The 18,785-nt window shown below is 31.9% G+C and overlaps 9 non-coding genes across 9 annotated transcripts; all 9 read left to right on the top strand.

The window, feature by feature from the left end:
• Positions 1–325: 325 nt before the first annotated feature.
• Positions 326–398, top strand: TRNAE-CUC (transfer RNA glutamic acid (anticodon CUC)). Its single transcript has one exon. It is a non-coding gene; the product is annotated as a tRNA-Glu (tRNA).
• Positions 399–2,597: 2,199 nt separating this feature from the next.
• TRNAE-CUC (transfer RNA glutamic acid (anticodon CUC)) lies at positions 2,598–2,670 on the top strand. The gene has a single exon. It is a non-coding gene; the product is annotated as a tRNA-Glu (tRNA).
• Positions 2,671–4,872: 2,202 nt separating this feature from the next.
• Positions 4,873–4,945, top strand: TRNAE-CUC (transfer RNA glutamic acid (anticodon CUC)). The gene has a single exon. It is a non-coding gene; the product is annotated as a tRNA-Glu (tRNA).
• An 849-nt stretch (positions 4,946–5,794) lies between these two features.
• TRNAE-CUC (transfer RNA glutamic acid (anticodon CUC)) lies at positions 5,795–5,867 on the top strand. Its single transcript has one exon. It is a non-coding gene; the product is annotated as a tRNA-Glu (tRNA).
• Positions 5,868–7,879: 2,012 nt separating this feature from the next.
• TRNAE-CUC (transfer RNA glutamic acid (anticodon CUC)) lies at positions 7,880–7,952 on the top strand. Its single transcript has one exon. It is a non-coding gene; the product is annotated as a tRNA-Glu (tRNA).
• Positions 7,953–8,801: 849 nt separating this feature from the next.
• TRNAE-CUC (transfer RNA glutamic acid (anticodon CUC)) lies at positions 8,802–8,874 on the top strand. Its single transcript has one exon. It is a non-coding gene; the product is annotated as a tRNA-Glu (tRNA).
• A 2,199-nt stretch (positions 8,875–11,073) lies between these two features.
• On the top strand, positions 11,074–11,146 carry TRNAE-CUC (transfer RNA glutamic acid (anticodon CUC)). Its single transcript has one exon. It is a non-coding gene; the product is annotated as a tRNA-Glu (tRNA).
• Positions 11,147–11,991: 845 nt separating this feature from the next.
• On the top strand, positions 11,992–12,064 carry TRNAE-CUC (transfer RNA glutamic acid (anticodon CUC)). The gene has a single exon. It is a non-coding gene; the product is annotated as a tRNA-Glu (tRNA).
• Positions 12,065–14,261: 2,197 nt separating this feature from the next.
• TRNAE-CUC (transfer RNA glutamic acid (anticodon CUC)) lies at positions 14,262–14,334 on the top strand. Its single transcript has one exon. It is a non-coding gene; the product is annotated as a tRNA-Glu (tRNA).
• The last annotated feature ends 4,451 nt before the right edge of the window (positions 14,335–18,785 follow it).

Here is an 18,785-nt window from a genome sequence, read left to right as displayed (position 1 = left end):
CATTAAATTGTAGTTAGTATTTGTATTATTGATTGAACGAAGTTTTTTCATTATTTTAGTTTTATCTTGTTTATTGTCATTTAATCTTAAGGAATTATTTTCTTTTTTACTTGGTCTTATTTGATTTGAGATGACTTTTGTAGTTTACTCTTATTTTAAAAAAATGAAATATTAACCTAAGATAAAAATTTTAACTTTCGATTACTCCACCAATTCTACAAGATATTAAATTCGAAGTAACAACTTATTAATTTTGTTGATGTTGATATAAACTATTGTATTTAACGTGGCAATAAATAAAATAAGATTTCGACTGAAAAACAAATCCGTTGTAGTCTTGTTGGTCAGGATACTCGGCTCTCACCCGAGAGACCCGGGTTCAAGTCCCGGCAACGGAATTTATTTTTATTAAATTTCAAATTCGCCATTAAATCAAGCCTCATTTATCATTCAACGGATAAAGAATGAATAAAGGAGAATCAAGGAAGATTCAATGGATGATAAGGACATATAGGTCGACACTTGTTGTTGATTGAGAACCACCGAATCAGCCACTCAATGAATGGTAACGGTAGGTAAATATTATCATTTTTGATCCTCCGATTGAAAAATTATGAATATGAATTTTGTAACTTCAAATGAATGTGGTAGGGTAATAGAAATCTTAACGACGAGATTAATTATCATTTTTCGCAAATCCTCCGAAGTTTAGAGTAGGTGAAAATTCTACCAATTTATGGCCCACCATACGATGTGTTATATTAACTCATAAATGCTCTTTTCCATTATGGATAGCAATGGTATGCCCAATCATTATAAGTAAAATGGTAGATTTTCTGGACCACGTTTTTATTATTGCCTTTTCTTCTTTTGTATTAAGCTTCTTTATTTTTCTTAATAAATGATTCTCTACAAAAGGATTTTTTTTCGTGAACGTGTCATAGTTGTTAATTATTCCTCTTATAATTTGTAAAAAAGTGTATTTTTTCTCTTATATTTTATATTTCAAATTTTTTAAAATAAAATGTAGAATCTCTAAAAAAAGAAAATCATATAATGTCATAGTAAATTGCTCTTTTCTTTTCTAAAGACAAAGAAACAAATTCTATTTTCTCTACGCTCCACTGACTATTTACTACAGCGATGAAGAACCAAATTATCACTATATTTATTCATTTTTTTAGTTCTTCTTCCAAGTGCAGTATAACCCCAAGGAGTTGAGGGGTTTTTTCTACCAATTGGCGCCCTCCCTTCACCACCCCCATGTGGATAGTCTACAGGGTTCATAACTACCCCTCTTCCTACCGCACGCTTGCCTCGCCAATGTTTAGCTCCGGCTCTGCCCAAACTTTTCAGGTTTACCCCGACATTCCCTACTTGTTCGCATGTTGCTGAGCAGTTTTTTGATATCAAACGGACCTCTCAAAAGGTGTTTTTAATGTTGCTGATTTACCCTCTTTTGCAATCAGTTTCGCTACAGCACCCGAGTAGTTAGTTTACTCTTATTTTTAAAAAATGAAATATTAACCTAAGATAAAATATTTAACTTTCATTTACTCCACCAATTCTAGAAGATATTAAGTTCGAAGTAACAACTTATTAATTTTGTTGATGTTGATATAAACTATTGTATTTTACGTGGCAATAAATAAAATACGATTTCGATTGATAAACAAATCGGTTGTAATTTAGTTTGTCAGGATACTCGGCTCTCACCCGAGAGACCCGGATTCAAGTCTCGGCAACGAAATTTCTTTTACCCGGGTTCAAGTCCTGGCAACGGAATTTCTTTTATTAACTTTCAAATTCGCCATTAAATCAAGCCTCGTTACTCAATGTTAAACAGATAAAGAATGAAGATCAGAGAATCAAGGAAGATTCGTCAAGAATTTTATAAACGAAAAGAAGACGCAAAAGGAAAGGTGTAACAATGGCTACCACATCAGTTGAATCAATAGGAAAGGTGTAACAATGGAAACCACATCAGTTGAATCAATGGGAAAGATGTAACAATGGCTACCACATCAGTTGAATCAATTAACTTAAGCCTATCTTCTAAAAATAATAACAACATAAATGAACATGGGAGGATACATATATGGGCTTAAACAAAGTAATACGCTTAAAATAATATAAATTAAAAACCTATTTAGCTATTTTTCAAAAAATGTAAAGATTAATTTTATCATAACTTACAAATTTAGAATCAACATACTCATTCACTAAAAAATATAATTAATATACGGCAGAAAGAAGAAAAATGTCACGAAATCATTAAATTGTAGTTAGTATTTGTATTATTGATTGAACGAAGTTTTTTCATTATTTTACTTTTATCTTGTTTATTGTCATTTAATCTTAAGTAATTATTTTCTTTTTTACTTGGTCTTATTTGATTTGAGATGACTTTTGTAGTTTACTCTTATTTTAAAAAAATGAAATATTAACCTAAGATAAAAATTTTAACTTTCGATTACTCCACCAATTCTACAAGATATTAAATTCGAAGTAACAACTTATTAATTTTGTTGATGTTGATATAAACTATTGTATTTAACGTGGCAATAAATCAAATAAGATTTCGACTGAAAAACAAATCCGTTGTAGTCTAGTTGGTCAGGATACTCGGCTCTCACCCGAGAGACCCGGGTTCAAGTCCCGGCAACGGAATTTATTTTTATTAAATTTCAAATTCGCCATTAAATCAAGCCTCATTTATCATTCAACGGATAAAGAATGAATAAAGGAGAATCAAGGAAGATTCAATGGATGATAAGGACATATAGGTCGACACTTGTTGTTGATTGAGAACCACCGAATCAGCCACTCAATGAATGGTAACGGTAGGTAAATATTATCATTTTTGATCCTCCGATTGAAAAATTATGAATATGAATTTTGTAACTTCAAATGAATGTGGTAGGGTAATAGAAATCTTAACGACGAGATTAATTATCATTTTTCGGAAATCCTCCGAAGTTTAGAGTAGGTGAAAATTCTACCAATTTATGGCCCACCATACGATGTGTTATATTAACTCATAAATGCTCTTTTCCATTATGGATAGCAATGGTATGCCCAATCATTATAGGTAAAATGGTAGATTTTCTGGACCACGTTTTTATTATTGCCTTTTCTTCTTTTGTATTAAGCTTCTTTATTTTTCTTAATAAATGATTCTCTACAAAAGGATTTTTTTTTCGTGAACGTGTCATAGTTGTTAATTATTCCTCTTATAATTTGTAAAAAAGTGTATTTTTTCTCTTATATTTTATATTTCAAATTTTTTAAAAGAAAATGTAGAATCTCTAAAAAAAGAAAATCATATAATGTCATAGTAAATTGCTCTTTTCTTTTGTAAAGACAAAGAAACAAATTCTATTTTCTCTACGCTCCACTGACTATTTACTACAGCGATGAAGAACCAAATTATCACTATATTTATTCATTTTTCTAGTTCTTCTTCCAAGTGCAGTATAACCCCAAGGAGTTGAGGGGGTTTTTCTACCAATTGGCGCCCTCCCTTCACCACCCCCATGTGGATAGTCTACAGGGTTCATAACTACCCCTCTTACTACCGCACGCTTGCCTCGCCAATGTTTAGCTCCGGCTCTGCCCAAACTTTTCAGGTTTACCCCGACATTCCCTACTTGTTCGCATGTTGCTGAGCAGTTTTTTGATATCAAACGGACCTCTCAAAAGGTGTTTTTAATGTTGCTGATTTACCCTCTTTTGCAATCAGTTTCGCTACAGCACCCGAGTAGTTAGTTTACTCTTATTTTTAAAAAATGAAATATTAACCTAAGATAAAATATTTAACTTTCGTTTACTCCACCAATTCTAGAAGATATTAAGTTCGAAGTAACAACTTATTAATTTTGTTGATGTTGATATAAACTATTGTATTTTACGTGGCAATAAATAAAATACGATTTCGATTGATAAACAAATCGGTTGTAATTTAGTTTGTCAGGATACTCGGCTCTCACCCGAGAGACCCGGATTCAAGTCTCGGCAACGAAATTTCTTTTACCCGGGTTCAAGTCCTGGCAACGGAATTTCTTTTATTAACTTTCAAATTCGCCATTAAATCAAGCCTCGTTACTCAATGTTAAACAGATAAAGAATGAAGATCAGAGAATCAAGGAAGATTCATCAAGAATTTTATAAACGAAAAGAAGACGCAAAAGGAAAGGTGTAACAATGGCTACCACATCAGTTGAATCAATAGGAAAGGTGTAACAATGGAAACCACATCAGTTGAATCAATGGGAAAGATGTAACAATGGCTACCACATCAGTTGAATCAATTAACTTAAGCCTATCTTCTAAAAATAATAACAACATAAATGAACATGGGCCGATACATATATGGGCTTAAACAAAGTAATATGCTTAAAATAATATAAATTAAAAACCTATTTAGCTATTTTTCAAAAAATGTAAAGATTAATTTTATCATAACTTACAAATTTTAGAATCAACATACTCATTCACTAAAAAAATATAATTAATATACGGCAGAAAGAAGAAAAATGTCACGAAATCATTAAATTGTAGTTAGTATTTGTATTATTGATTGAACGAAGTTTTTTCATTATTTTACTTTTATCTTGTTTATTGTCATTTAATCTTAAGTAATTATTTTCTTTTTTACTTGGTCTTATTTGATTTGAGATGACTTTTGTAGTTTACTCTTATTTAAAAAAAATGAAATATTAACCTAAGATAAAAATTTTAACTTTCGATTACTCCACCAATTCTACAAGATATTAAATTCGAAGTAACAAGTTATTAATTTTGTTGATGTTGATATAAACTATTGTATTTAACGTGGCAATAAATAAAATAAGATTTTGACTGAAAAACAAATCCGTTGTAGTCTAGTTGGTCAGGATACTCGGCTCTCACCCGAGAGACCCGGGTTCAAGTCCCGGCAACGGAATTTCTTTTACCCGGGTTCAAGTCCTGGCAACGGAATTTTTTGTATTAACTTTCAAATTCGCCATTAAATCAAGCCTCGTTATTCAATGTTAAACAGATAAAGAATGAAGATCAGAGAATCAAGGAAGATTCGTCAAGAATTTTATAAACGAAAAGAAGACGCAAAAGGAAAGGTGTAACAATGGCTACCACATCAGTTGAATCAATAGGAAAGGTGTAACAATGGAAACCACATCAGTTGAATCAATGGGAAAGATGTAACAATGGCTACCACATCAGTTGAATCAATTAACTTAAGCCTATCTTCTAAAAATAATAACAACATAAATGAACATGGGCCGATACATATATGGGCTTAAACAAAGTAATATGCTTAAAATAATATAAATTAAAAACCTATTTAGCTATTTTTCAAAAAATGTAAAGATTAATTTTATCGTAACTTACAAATTTTAGAATCAACATACTCATTCACTAAAAAAATATAATTAATATACGGCAGAAAGAAGAAAAATGTTACGAAGTCATTAAATTGTAGTTAGTATTTGTATTATTGATTGAACGAAGTTTTTTCATTATTTTACTTTTATCTTGTTTATTGTCATTTAATCTTAAGTAATTATTTTCTTTTTTACTTGGTCTTATTTGATTTGAGATGACTTTTGTAGTTTACTCTTATTTTAAAAAAATGAAATATTAACCTAAGATAAAAATTTTAACTTTCGATTACTCCACCAATTCTACAAGATATTAAATTCGAAGTAACAACTTATTAATTTTGTTGATGTTGATATAAACTATTGTATTTAACGTGGAAATAAATAAAATAAGATTTCGACTGAAAAACAAATCCGTTGTAGTCTAGTTGGTCAGGATACCCGGCTCTCACCCGAGAGATCCGGGTTCAAGTCCCGGCAACGGAATTTATTTTTATTAAATTTCAAATTCGCCATTAAATCAAGCCTCATTTATCATTCAACGGATAAAGCATGAATAAAGGAGAATCAAGGAAGATTCAATGGATGATAAGGACATATAGGTCGACACTTGTTGTTGATTGAGAACCAATTTATGGCCCACCATACGATGTGTTATATTAACTCATAAATGCTCTTTTCCATTATGGATAGCAATGGTATGCCCAATCATTATAGGTAAAATGGTAGATTTTCTGGACCACGTTTTTATTATTGCCTTTTCTTCTTTTGTATTAAGCTTCTTTATTTTTCTTAATAAATGATTCTCTACAAAAGGATTTTTTTTTCGTGAACGTGTCATAGTTGTTAATTATTCCTCTTATAATTTGTAAAAAAGTGAATTTTTTCTCTTATATTTTATATTTCAAATTTTTTAAAATAAAATGTAGAATCTCTAAAAAAAGAAAATCATATAATGTCATAGTAAATTGCTCTTTTCTTTTGTAAAGACAAATAAACAAATTCTATTTTCTCTACGCTCCACTGACTATTTACTACAGCGATGAAGAACCAAATTATCACTATATTTATTCATTTTTCTAGTTCTTCTTCCAAGTGCAGTATAACCCCAAGGAGTTGAGGGTTTTTTTCTACCAATTGGCGCCCTCCCTTCACCACCCCCATGTGGATAGTCTACAGGGTTCATAACTACCCCTCTTACTACCGCACGCATGCCTCGCCAATGTTTAGCTCCGGCTCTGCCCAAACTTTTCAGGTTTACCCCGACATTCCCTACTTGTTCGCATGTTGCTGAGCAGTTTTTTGATATCAAACGGACCTCTCAAAAGGTGATTTTAATGTTGCTGATTTACCCTCTTTTGCAATCAGTTTCGCTACAGCACCCGAGTAGTTAGTTTACTCTTATTTTAAAAAAATGAAATATTAACCTAAGATAAAATATTTAACTTTCGTTTACTCCACCAATTCTAGAAGATATTAAGTTCGAAGTAACAACTTATTAATTTTGTTGATGTTGATATAAACTATTGTATTTTACGTGGCAATAAATAAAATACGATTTCGATTGATAAACAAATCGGTTGTAATTTAGTTTGTCAGGATACTCGGCTCTCACCCGAGAGACCCGGATTCAAGTCTCGGCAACGAAATTTCTTTTACCCGGGTTCAAGTCCTGGCAACGGAATTTCTTTTATTAACTTTCAAATTCGCCATTAAATCAAGCCTCGTTACTCAATGTTAAACAGATAAAGAATGAAGATCAGAGAATCAAGGAAGATTCGTCAAGAATTTTATAAACGAAAAGAAGACGCAAAAGGAAAGGTGTAACAATGGCTACCACATCAGTTGAATCAATAGGAAAGGTGTAACAATGGAAACCACATCAGTTGAATCAATGGGAAAGATGTAACAATGACTACCACATCAGTTGAATCAATTAACTTAAGCCTATCTTCTAAAAATAATAACAACATAAATGAACATGGGCCGATACATATATGGGCTTAAACAAAGTAATATGCTTAAAATAATATAAATTAAAAACCTATTTAGCTATTTTTCAAAAAATGTAAAGATTAATTTTATCATAACTTACAAATTTTAGAATCAACATACTCATTCACTAAAAAAATATAATTAATATACGGCAGAAAGAAGAAAAATGTCACGAAATCATTAAATTGTAGTTAGTATTTGTATTATTGATTGAACGAAGTTTTTTCATTATTTTACTTTTATCTTGTTTATTGTCATTTAATCTTAAGTAATTATTTTCTTTTTTACTTGGTCTTATTTGATTTGAGATGACTTTTGTAGTTTACTCTTATTTAAAAAAAATGAAATATAAACCTAAGATAAAAATTTTAACTTTCGATTACTCCACAAATTCTACAAGATATTAAATTCGAAGTAACAACTTATTAATTTTGTTGATGTTGATATAAACTATTGTATTTAACGTGGCAATAAATAAAATAAGATTTCGACTGAAAAACAAATCCGTTGTAGTCTAGTTGGTCAAGATACTCGGCTCTCACCCGAGAGACCCGGGTTCAAGTCCCGGCAACGGAATTTCTGTTACCCGGGTTCAAGTCCTGGCAACGGAATTTCTTTTATTAACTTTCAAATTCGCCATTAAATCAGGCCTCGTTATTCAATGTTAAACAGATAAAGAATGAAGATCAGAGAATCAAGGAAGATTCGTCAAGAATTTTATAAACGAAAAGAAGACGCAAAAGGAAAGGTGTAACAATGGCTACCACATCAGTTGAATCAATAGGAAAGGTGTAACAATGGAAACCACATCAGTTGAATCAATGGGAAAGATGTAACAATGGCTACCACATCAGTTGAATCAATTAACTTAAGCCTATCTTCTAAAAATAATAACAACATAAATGAACATGGGCCGATACGTATATGGGCTTAAACAAAGTAATATGCTTAAAATAATATAAATTAAAAACCTATTTAGCTATTTTTCAAAAAATGTAAAGATTAATTTTATCGTAACTTACAAATTTTAGAATCAACATACTCATTCACTAAAAAAATATAATTAATATACGGCAGAAAGAAGAAAAATGTCACGAAGTCATTAAATTGTAGTTAGTATTTGTATTATTGATTGAACGAAGTTTTTTCATTATTTTACTTTTATCTTGTTTATTGTCATTTAATCTTAAGTAATTATTTTCTTTTTTACTTGGTCTTATTTGATTTGAGATGACTTTTGTAGTTTACTCTTATTTAAAAAAAATGAAATATTAACCTAAGATAAGAATTTTAACTTTCGATTACTCCACCAATTCTACAAGATATTAAATTCGAAGTAACAACTTATTATTTTTGTTGATGTTGATATAAACTATTGTATTTAACGTGGCAATAAATAAAATAAGATTTCGACTGAAAAACAAATCCGTTGTAGTCTAGTTGGTCAGGATACTCGGCTCTCACCCGAGAGACCCGGGTTCAAGTCCCGGCAACGGAATTTATTTTTATTAAATTTCAAATTCGCCATTAAATCAAGCCTCATTTATCATTCAACGGATAAAGAATGAATAAAGGAGAATCAAGGAAGATTCAATGGATGATAAGGACATATAGGTCGACACTTGTTGTTGATTGAGAACCACCGAATCAGCCACTCAATGAATGGTAACAGTAGGTAAATATTATCATTTTTGATTCTCCGATTGAAAAATTATGAATATGAATTTTGTAACTTCAAATGAATGTGGTAGGGTAATAGAAATCTTAACGACAAGATTAATTATCATTTTTCGCAAATCCTCCGAAGTTTAGAGTAGGTGAAAATTCTACCAATTTATGGCCCACCATACGATGTGTTATATTAACTCATAAATGCTCTTTTCCATTATGGATAGCAATGGTATGCCCAATCATTATAGGTAAAATGGTAGATTTTCTGGACCACGTTTTTATTATTGCCTTTTCTTCTTTTGTATTAAGCTTCTTTATTTTTCTTAATAAATGATTCTCTACAAAAGGATTTTTTTTTCGTGAACGTGTCATAGTTGTTAATTATTCCTCTTATAATTTGTAAAAAAGTGAATTTTTTCTCTTATATTTTATATTTCAAATTTTTTAAAATAAAATGTAGAATCTCTAAAAAAAGAAAATCATATAATGTCATAGTAAATTGCTCTTTTCTTTTGTAAAGACAAATAAACAAATTCTATTTTCTCTACGCTCCACTGACTATTTACTACAGCGATGAAGAACCAAATTATCACTATATTTATTCATTTTTCTAGTTCTTCTTCCAAGTGCAGTATAACCCCAAGGAGTTGAGGGTTTTTTTCTACCAATTGGCGCCCTCCCTTCACCACCCCCATGTGGATAGTCTACAGGGTTCATAACTACCCCTCTTACTACCGCACGCTTGCCTCGCCAATGTTTAGCTCCGGCTCTGCCCAAACTTTTCAGGTTTACCCCGACATTCCCTACTTGTTCGCATGTTGCTGAGCAGTTTTTTGATATCAAACGGACCTCTCAAAAGGTGATTTTAATGTTGCTGATTTACCCTCTTTTGCAATCAGTTTCGCTACAGCACCCGAGTAGTTAGTTTACTCTTATTTTTAAAAAATGAAATATTAACCTAAGATAAAATATTTAACTTTCGTTTACTCCACCAATTCTAGAAGATATTAAGTTCGAAGTAACAACTTATTAATTTTGTTGATGTTGATATAAACTATTGTATTTTACGTGGCAATAAATAAAATACGATTTCGATTGATAAACAAATCGGTTGTAATTTAGTTTGTCAGGATACTCGGCTCTCACCCGAGAGACCCGGATTCAAGTCTCGGCAACGAAATTTCTTTTACCCGGGTTCAAGTCTTGGCAACGGAATTTCTTTTATTAACTTTCAAATTCGCCATTAAATCAAGCCTCGTTATTCAATGTTAAACAGATAAAGAATGAAGATCAGAGAATCAAGGAAGATTCGTCAAGAATTTTATAAACGAAAAGAAGACGCAAAAGGAAAGGTGTAACAATGGCTACCACATCAGTTGAATCAATAGGAAAGGTGTAACAATGGAAACCACATAAGTTGAATCAATGGGAAAGATGTAACAATGACTACCACATCAGTTGAATCAATTAACTTAAGCCTATCTTCTAAAAATAATAAGAACATAAATGAACATGGGTCGATACATATATGGGCTTAAACAAAGTAATATGCTTAAAATAATATAAATTAAAAACCTATTTAGCTATTTTTCAAAAAATGTAAAGATTAATTTTATCATAACTTACAAATTTTAGAATCAACATACTCATTCACTAAAAAAATAATTAATATACGGCAGAAAGAAGAAAAATGTCACGAAATCATTAATTGTAGTTAGTATTTGTATTATTGATTGAACGAAGTTTTTTCATTATTTTACTTTTATCTTGTTTATTGTCATTTAATCTTAAGTAATTATTTTCTTTTTTACTTGGTCTTATTTGATTTGAGATGACTTTTGTAGTTTACTCTTATTTAAAAAAAATGAAATATTAACCTAAGATAAAAATTTTAACTTTCGATTACTCCACCAATTCTACAAGATATTAAATTCGAAGTAACAACTTATTAATTTTGTTGATGTTGATATAAACTATTGTATTTAACGTGGCAATAAATAAAATAAGATTTCGATTGAAAAAGAAATCCGTTGTAGTCTAGTTGGTCAGGATACTCGGCTCTCACCCGAGAGACCTGGGTTCAAGTCCCGGCAACGGAATTTCTTTTACCCGGGTTCAAGTCCTGGCAACGGAATTTCTTTTATTAACTTTCAAATTCGCCATTAAATCAAGCATCGTTATTCAATGTTAAACAGATAAAGAATGAAGATCAGAGAATCAAGGAAGATTCGTCAAGAATTTTATAAACGAAAAGAAGACGCAAAAGGAAAGGTGTAACAATGGCTACCACATCAGTTGAATCAATAGGAAAGGTGTAACAATGGAAACCACATCAGTTGAATCAATGGGAAAGATGTAACAATGGCTACCACATCAGTTGAATCAATTAACTTAAGCCTATCTTCTAAAAATAATAACAACATAAATGAACATGGGCCGATACATATATGGGCTTAAACAAAGTAATATGCTTAAAATAATATAAATTAAAAACCTATTTAGCTATTTTCAAAAAATGTAAAGATTAATTTTATCGTAACTTACAATTTTAGAATCAACATACTCATTCACTAAAAAATATAATTAATATACGGCAGAAAGAAGAAAAATGTCACGAAGTCATTAAATTGTAGTTAGTATTTGTATTATTGATTGAACGAAGTTTTTTCATTATTTTCTTTTATCTTGTTTATTGTCATTTAATCTTAAGTAATTATTTTCTTTTTTACTTGGTCTCCTTTGATTTGAGATGACTTTTGTAGTTTACTCTTATTTAAAAAAAATGAAATATTAACCTAAGATAAAAATTTTAACTTTCGATGACTCCACCAATTCTACAAGATATTAAATTCGAAGTAACAACTTATTAATTTTGTTGATGTTGATATAAACTATTGTATTTAACGTGGCAATAAATAAAATAAGATTTCGACTGAAAAACAAATCCGTTGTAGTCTAGTTGGTTAGGATACTCGGCTCTCACCCGAGAGACCCGGGTTCAAGTCCCGGCAACGGAATTTATTTTTATTAAATTTCAAATTCGCCATTAAATCAAGCCTCATTTATCATTCAACGGATAAAGAATGAATAAAGGAGAATCAAGGAAGATTCAATGGATGATAAGGACATATAGGTCGACACTTGTTGTTGATTGAGAACCACCGAATCAGCCACTCAATGAATGGTAACGGTAGGTAAATATTATCATTTTTGATCCTCCGATTGAAAAGTTATGAATATGAATTTTGTAACTTCAAATGAATGTGGTAGGGTAATAGAAATCTTAACGACGAGATTAATTATCATTTTTCGCAAATCCTCCGAAGTTTAGAGTAGGTGAAAATTCTACCAATTTATGGTCCACCATACGATGTGTTATATTAACTCATAAATGCTCTTTTCCATTATGGATAGCAATGGTATGCCCAATCATTATAGGTAAAATGGTAGATTTTCTGGACCACGTTTTTATTATTGCCTTTTCTTCTTTTGTATTAAGCTTCTTTATTTTTCTTAATAAATGATTCTCTACAAAAGGATTTTTTTTTCGTGAACGTGTCATAGTTGTTAATTATTCCTCTTATAATTTGTAAAAAAGTGAATTTTTCTCTTATATTTTATATTTCAAATTTTTTAAATAAAATGTAGAATCTCTAAAAAAAGAAAATCATATAATGTCATAGTAAATTGCTCTTTTCTTTTGTAAAGACAAATAAACAAATTCTATTTTCTCTACGCTCCACTGACTATTTACTACAGCGATGAAGAACCAAATTATCACTATATTTATTCATTTTTCTAGTTCTTCTTCCAAGTGCAGTATAACCCCAAGGAGTTGAGGGTTTTTTTCTACCAATTGGCGCCCTCCCTTCACCACCCCCATGTGGATAGTCTACAGGGTTCATAACTACCCCTCTTACTACCGCACGCTTGCCTCGCCAATGTTTAGCTCCGGCTCTGCCCAAACTTTTCAGGTTTACCCCGACATTCCCTACTTGTTCGCATGTTGCTGAGCAGTTTTTTGATATCAAACGGACCTCTCAAAAGGTGATTTTAATGTTGCTGATTTACCCTCTTTTGCAATCAGTTTCGCTACAGCACCCGAGTAGTTAGTTTACTCTTATTTTTAAAAAATGAAATATTAACCTAAGATAAAATATTTAACTTTCGTTTACTCCACCAATTCTAGAAGATATTAAGTTCGAAGTAACAACTTATTAATTTGTTGATGTTGATATAAACTATTGTATTTTACGTGGCAATAAATAAAATACGATTTCGATTGATAAACAAATCGGTTGTAATTTAGTTTGTCAGGATACTCGGCTCTCACCCGAGAGACCCGGATTCAAGTCTCGGCAACGAAATTTCTTTTACCCGGGTTCAAGTCCTGGCAACGGAATTTCTTTTATTAACTTTCAAATTCGCCATTAAATCAAGCCTCGTTATTCAATGTTAAACAGATAAAGAATGAAGATCAGAGAATCAAGGAAGATTCGTCAAGAATTTTATAAACGAAAAGAAGACGCAAAAGGAAAGGTGTAACAATGGCTACCACATCAGTTGAATCAATAGGAAAGGTGTAACAATGGAAACCACATCAGTTGAATCAATGGGAAAGATGTAACAATGGCTACCACATCAGTTGAATCAATTAACTTAAGCCTATCTTCTAAAAATAATAACAACATAAATGAACATGGGCCGATACATATATGGGCTTAAACAAAGTAATATGCTTAAAATAATATAAATAAAAACCTATTTAGCTATTTTTCAAAAATGTAAAGATTAATTTTATCGTAACTTACAAATTTTAGAATCAACATACTCATTCACTAAAAAAATATAATTAATATACGGCAGAAAGAAGAAAAATGTCACGAAATCATTAAATTGTAGTTAGTATTTGTATTATTGATTGAACGAAGTTTTTTCATTATTTTACTTTTATCTTGTTTATTGTCATTTAATCTTAAGTAATTATTTTCTTTTTTACTTGGTCTTATTTGATTTGAGATGACTTTTGTAGTTTACTCTTATTTAAAAAAAATGAAATATTAACCTAAGATAAAAATTTTAACTTTCGATTACTCCACCAATTCTACAAGATATTAAATTCGAAGTAACAACTTATTAATTTTGTTGATGTTGATATAAACTATTGTATTTAACGTGGCAATAAATCAAATAAGATTTCGACTGAAAAACAAATCCGTTGTAGTCTAGTTGGTCAGGATACTCGGCTCTCACCCGAGAGACCCGGGTTCAAGTCTCGGCAACGGAATTTATTTTTATTAAATTTCAAATTCGCCATTAAATCAAGTCTCATTTATCATTCAACGGATAAAGAATGAATAAAGGAGAATCAAGGAAGATTCAATGGATGATAAGGACATATAGGTCGACACTTGTTGTTGATTGAGAACCACCGAATCAGCCACTCAATGAATGGTAACGGTAGGTAAATATTATCATTTTTGATCCTCCGATTGAAAAATTATGAATATGAATTTTGTAACTTCAAATGAATGTGGTAGGGTAATAGAAATCTTAACGACGAGATTAATTATCATTTTTCGCAAATCCTCCGAAGTTTAGAGTAGGTGAAAATTCTACCAATTTATGGCCCACCATACGATGTGTTATATTAACTCATAAATGCTCTTTTCCATTATGGATAGCAATGGTATGCCCAATCATTATAGGTAAAATGGTAGAGTTTCTGGACCACGTTTTTATTATTGCCTTTTCTTCTTTTGTATTAAGCTTCTTTATTTTTCTTAATAAATGATCTCTCTACAAAAGATTTTTTTTTCGTGAACGTGTCATAGTTGTTAATTATTCCTCTTATAATTTGTAAAAAAGTGAATTTTTTCTCTTATATTTTATATTTCAAATTTTTTAAAATAAAATGTAGAATCTCTAAAAAAATAAAATCATATAATGTCATAGTAAATTGCTCTTTTCTTTTGTAAAGACAAAGAAACAAATTCTATTTTCTCTACGCTCCACTGACTATTTACTACAGCGATGAAGAACCAAATTATCACTATATTTATTCATTTTTCTAGTTCTTCTTCCAAGTGCAGTATAACCCCAAGGAGTTGAGGGGTTTTTTCTACCAATTGGCGCCCTCCCTTCACCACCCCCATGTGGATAGTCTACAGGGTTCATAACTACCCCTCTTACTACCGCACGCTTGCCTCGCCAATGTTTAGCTCCGGCTCTGCCCAAACTTTTAAGGTTTACCCCGACATTCCCTACTTGTTCGCATGTTGCTGAGCAGTTTTTTGATATCAAACGGACCTCTCAAAAGGTGTTTTTAATGTTGCTGATTTACCCTCTTTTGCAATCAGTTTCGCTACAGCACCCGAGTAGTTAGTTTACTCTTATTTTTAAAAAATGAAATATTAACTGTAGCACCTCAAATTTGCACCCTACCATTGTGAATATTCATTGCATATTAGGTCATAGCATTAACAATGTCCACTGCATAACATTGCATTGTCCATGTGCCCGAGTGCAAGCTCAGTTGATGAATCAGGACCAACTGATCAGGAGCATCAATCAATCAAGCAAGCAAGTGCCATTTGCATTAAGACAAAGCCCCAGGGTTGATTTTTCAAGCTCATATGGTCCAAGGATCATTTTGAAGTGGTTTGGCCAAAGATTGGATGCTCAGAAGTCACCAGTCCTTGTTCATTCAGCCAGAAACCCTAGAAAGTCAACTGTGGTCAACTGTGGTCAACTGTGCCCGATTTTATGGATTGGAAGGTGGGAAATGGCTTGAAAGGCCTCATTCATGTCCATATAAGTCTCATTTGGCATATCAAAGACCAAGGTTGAAGGAATTGAAGTCAGGACAAAAACTGCCAAAAATAGCAGGTGACCTGTAACTGAAGTTTCCAAAAATGGAAAGTTTTTGACCTCAAAAACAGAAGTCCAAGGAAGCTTCAAATGAAAAATTGTTCAACATGACAGTTGTAGATCTTGCTCTCACCTTTCCAAAAAGTCCAAGAACTTGAAAATCCAATGTACGGTTTGCAAGATATGGCTCAGTGAATTTCAGAAAAGACCCGTAATCAGGAGGCCATAACTACCACATACTTTGTCCAAATTGCAAGTTCTTTATATGCACAAACTCCATTTGACATGTACTTCAAGGGTGCATCATTGGATTTTTCCAAAAATGGCCAAGGCAAAAAGTCACTTTTCAACTGGACAGCTGAATTGGACCAGGGGCAAAATCGTCCAAACGTCAAAATATTTGGAATTTTTGAGTGGGACCTTTTGTAACACCTCAGGAATGAAATTTAGAATGTGTTTGAATCCTCATTTCATGGCTAGGCCTCATAATTTGAGTTTTGGCTCGAAAAATGAAAGTGCACAAATTGGACTTTTTCCATCAAATGGTGAAATTGCACAATAGGCATCCAATTGAGGTGGGAATTGTTTCTACACATTACAAGTGGTATTTTGGACATGTTGAAACCATATTTGGGCTGCAATTTGGACTGTTATAAGGGAGGGCATAAGGGCCAAATTCACACATAAGCCAATTTTCACTAATTACCATTTTTTCATTAATCATGTTTATAGTTGGATTAGGAGCTTGGTATATATAGATAATCTCTAACAGAATTGCAAACACTAATCATAATTCACAAATTCAACAAAAAATCTCAAGAACTCTCTCATTTTTCTCTCACTTTTTACACATAGCATATTGACATTTTCCAATTTTTCATCAACAATTCTTCAAATTTCATGCTAGTTCTTGGTGAATTCATCCTTTGTATGTGTTTGTGGAGCTCTGTTTTCAGGTATTGGATCAAGAAACGCGAAGATCTCCAACTGTCCAAGCTTCCTTCTTCAATGGCAATCGGAAGTTTCTCCATGATCGTGCACTTGTGAGCTGAAATCTCTTCACCGATCATCTTCCTAACGGATGTGCTCCACCTGTTTCATTGAATAACGGCCAAAAAACGCACGAATCGCGTACTGCTCCTCAAGAAGGTTAGGAATCAATTCTCGCCATTCTCAAAATCGTGTTGTGGTTCTTGTAGAGTACACCTTGTAGATCATGCAGCACTTTATGGAATCGAAAACCGTTAAGTTTAGAGAGAGCAATCTTGAATTTACACTTTGATGCGAAATCTTCTTTCGCTCGATCTGTGCGGTACGATAGGAACTAGGAATTTTCGTTGGCATATTGTTGTTGTACTCAGTGAGACAATTCCAACGGCGTAAGGCTCGTGAAATTTGGTGGACGTTTGCTCGAAACCGAGTTTGCAGGTGACGAAGAACATTCATGCGAAGAAGAAGAAATTTTCTGGACCGGTAGCTGTTTGATCCGCTGAACCACGTTTCCAATTTCAAAACCTGTTTACCGCCGGATTCATCCACTCATGGAGCGACAACGCATTAAATTGAAACTACAGCGTTTTTGGCTTGGCTACGTTACTTACTGTGTTGCCATTCATTCATAAATTAATTAATTAATTCTTTGTAAATCCTAAATAAACATTTCAATAATTATTTCAATAATTCAAGAAACTTCTAAAAATCACAAAATCATCAATATTAATCCAAATAATTTGAGACTTTTTTTGATGGACTCCATTTTAATCTACTTTTTTATAGAATCAAAAAATAAAATAGTGCTTGGTAGAAAAATTAAGTGACATAGAAATCTTTACAATGTATGCCATTTCCACATACTGTACCATTTTAATTATATAATCACCATGCATAATCCAAATTAAATGAAATTTTAGATATTAATTCTTAACACTTCCCTGGAATTTTTGACATAGGTTTTATAATTTTTGGACTTCTGGTTTTTTAGCTATGATTTATTGAACTTGAGTGTGGAAATATGTGACACCTTGTGACATGCTGTATTCCCCTAATTATTTACCATGCTTCCCTCTGGCCAATGGCCTTGAATTTTTGCATGAAGCTTGTTTGACATGTTAACATCCCCTATGAATTTTTGTGGATTTTTACAATCCATTTTCAATTTGATTAAGAATTTTGCTTGCTGCCTAACAATTTTTGAACCTAGCTAGTGTCACATTTTTTAGTATGTTGCCATATTCTCATAATTAATCCAATGACCTTGAAAATTGATAGGATGGTTCTTAACCCCTGTAGCTATCTTTTAGCTTTGGTCCCATGTATTTCTAATGTACCATTGCTGTTTACCATCTAATTGAAGTTGATGCACATTTGTATACTTCATTTGATGTTGTTTTTGCATGTTCCGATATGTTTAATTAATTCCTATTGATCTACTAGTCCAAATGACTTGAAAATTGACATGTGGCTTATTGAATGTCTTCTGGTTAGAATGTAATTTTTGTGGATTTTTTGGATCCTTTTTGGCATTTATTTGGATGTGATCTTGCTGGTTGCTTGTATGTGACTCATATTTGCACCTTTTGCCTTATATGTTGCATAAATTAAAATGTGTGCATAGTTTGGATATGGGACCAATTGGGATCCCTTTGTTGTTGAAATAGCTTGACTTTGATCATGAATTGGTTGCTGTTTTAACATTTTTCCATCTTTTTGACCCTAGGCTAGTCCTAGTGGTCATGTTACTTACATTTGAATGTGATTGTGGCTTTTCAGGTTAAGAAGTTAAGGATTAAGGCATTTGTTTCACATTTGGGATTGTGTTGCTTGGCCTATAAACTAATGTGTTTGTTTTGTAGGGTGTTTGAGCCTTGA

Source organism: Lathyrus oleraceus, chromosome 4, assembly GCF_024323335.1.
Source record: "Lathyrus oleraceus cultivar Zhongwan6 chromosome 4, CAAS_Psat_ZW6_1.0, whole genome shotgun sequence".
NCBI lineage: Eukaryota > Viridiplantae > Streptophyta > Magnoliopsida > Fabales > Fabaceae > Lathyrus > Lathyrus oleraceus.
Note: the sequence above shows the minus strand (reverse complement) of the source record. Positions and strands in the feature narration are given on the sequence as shown.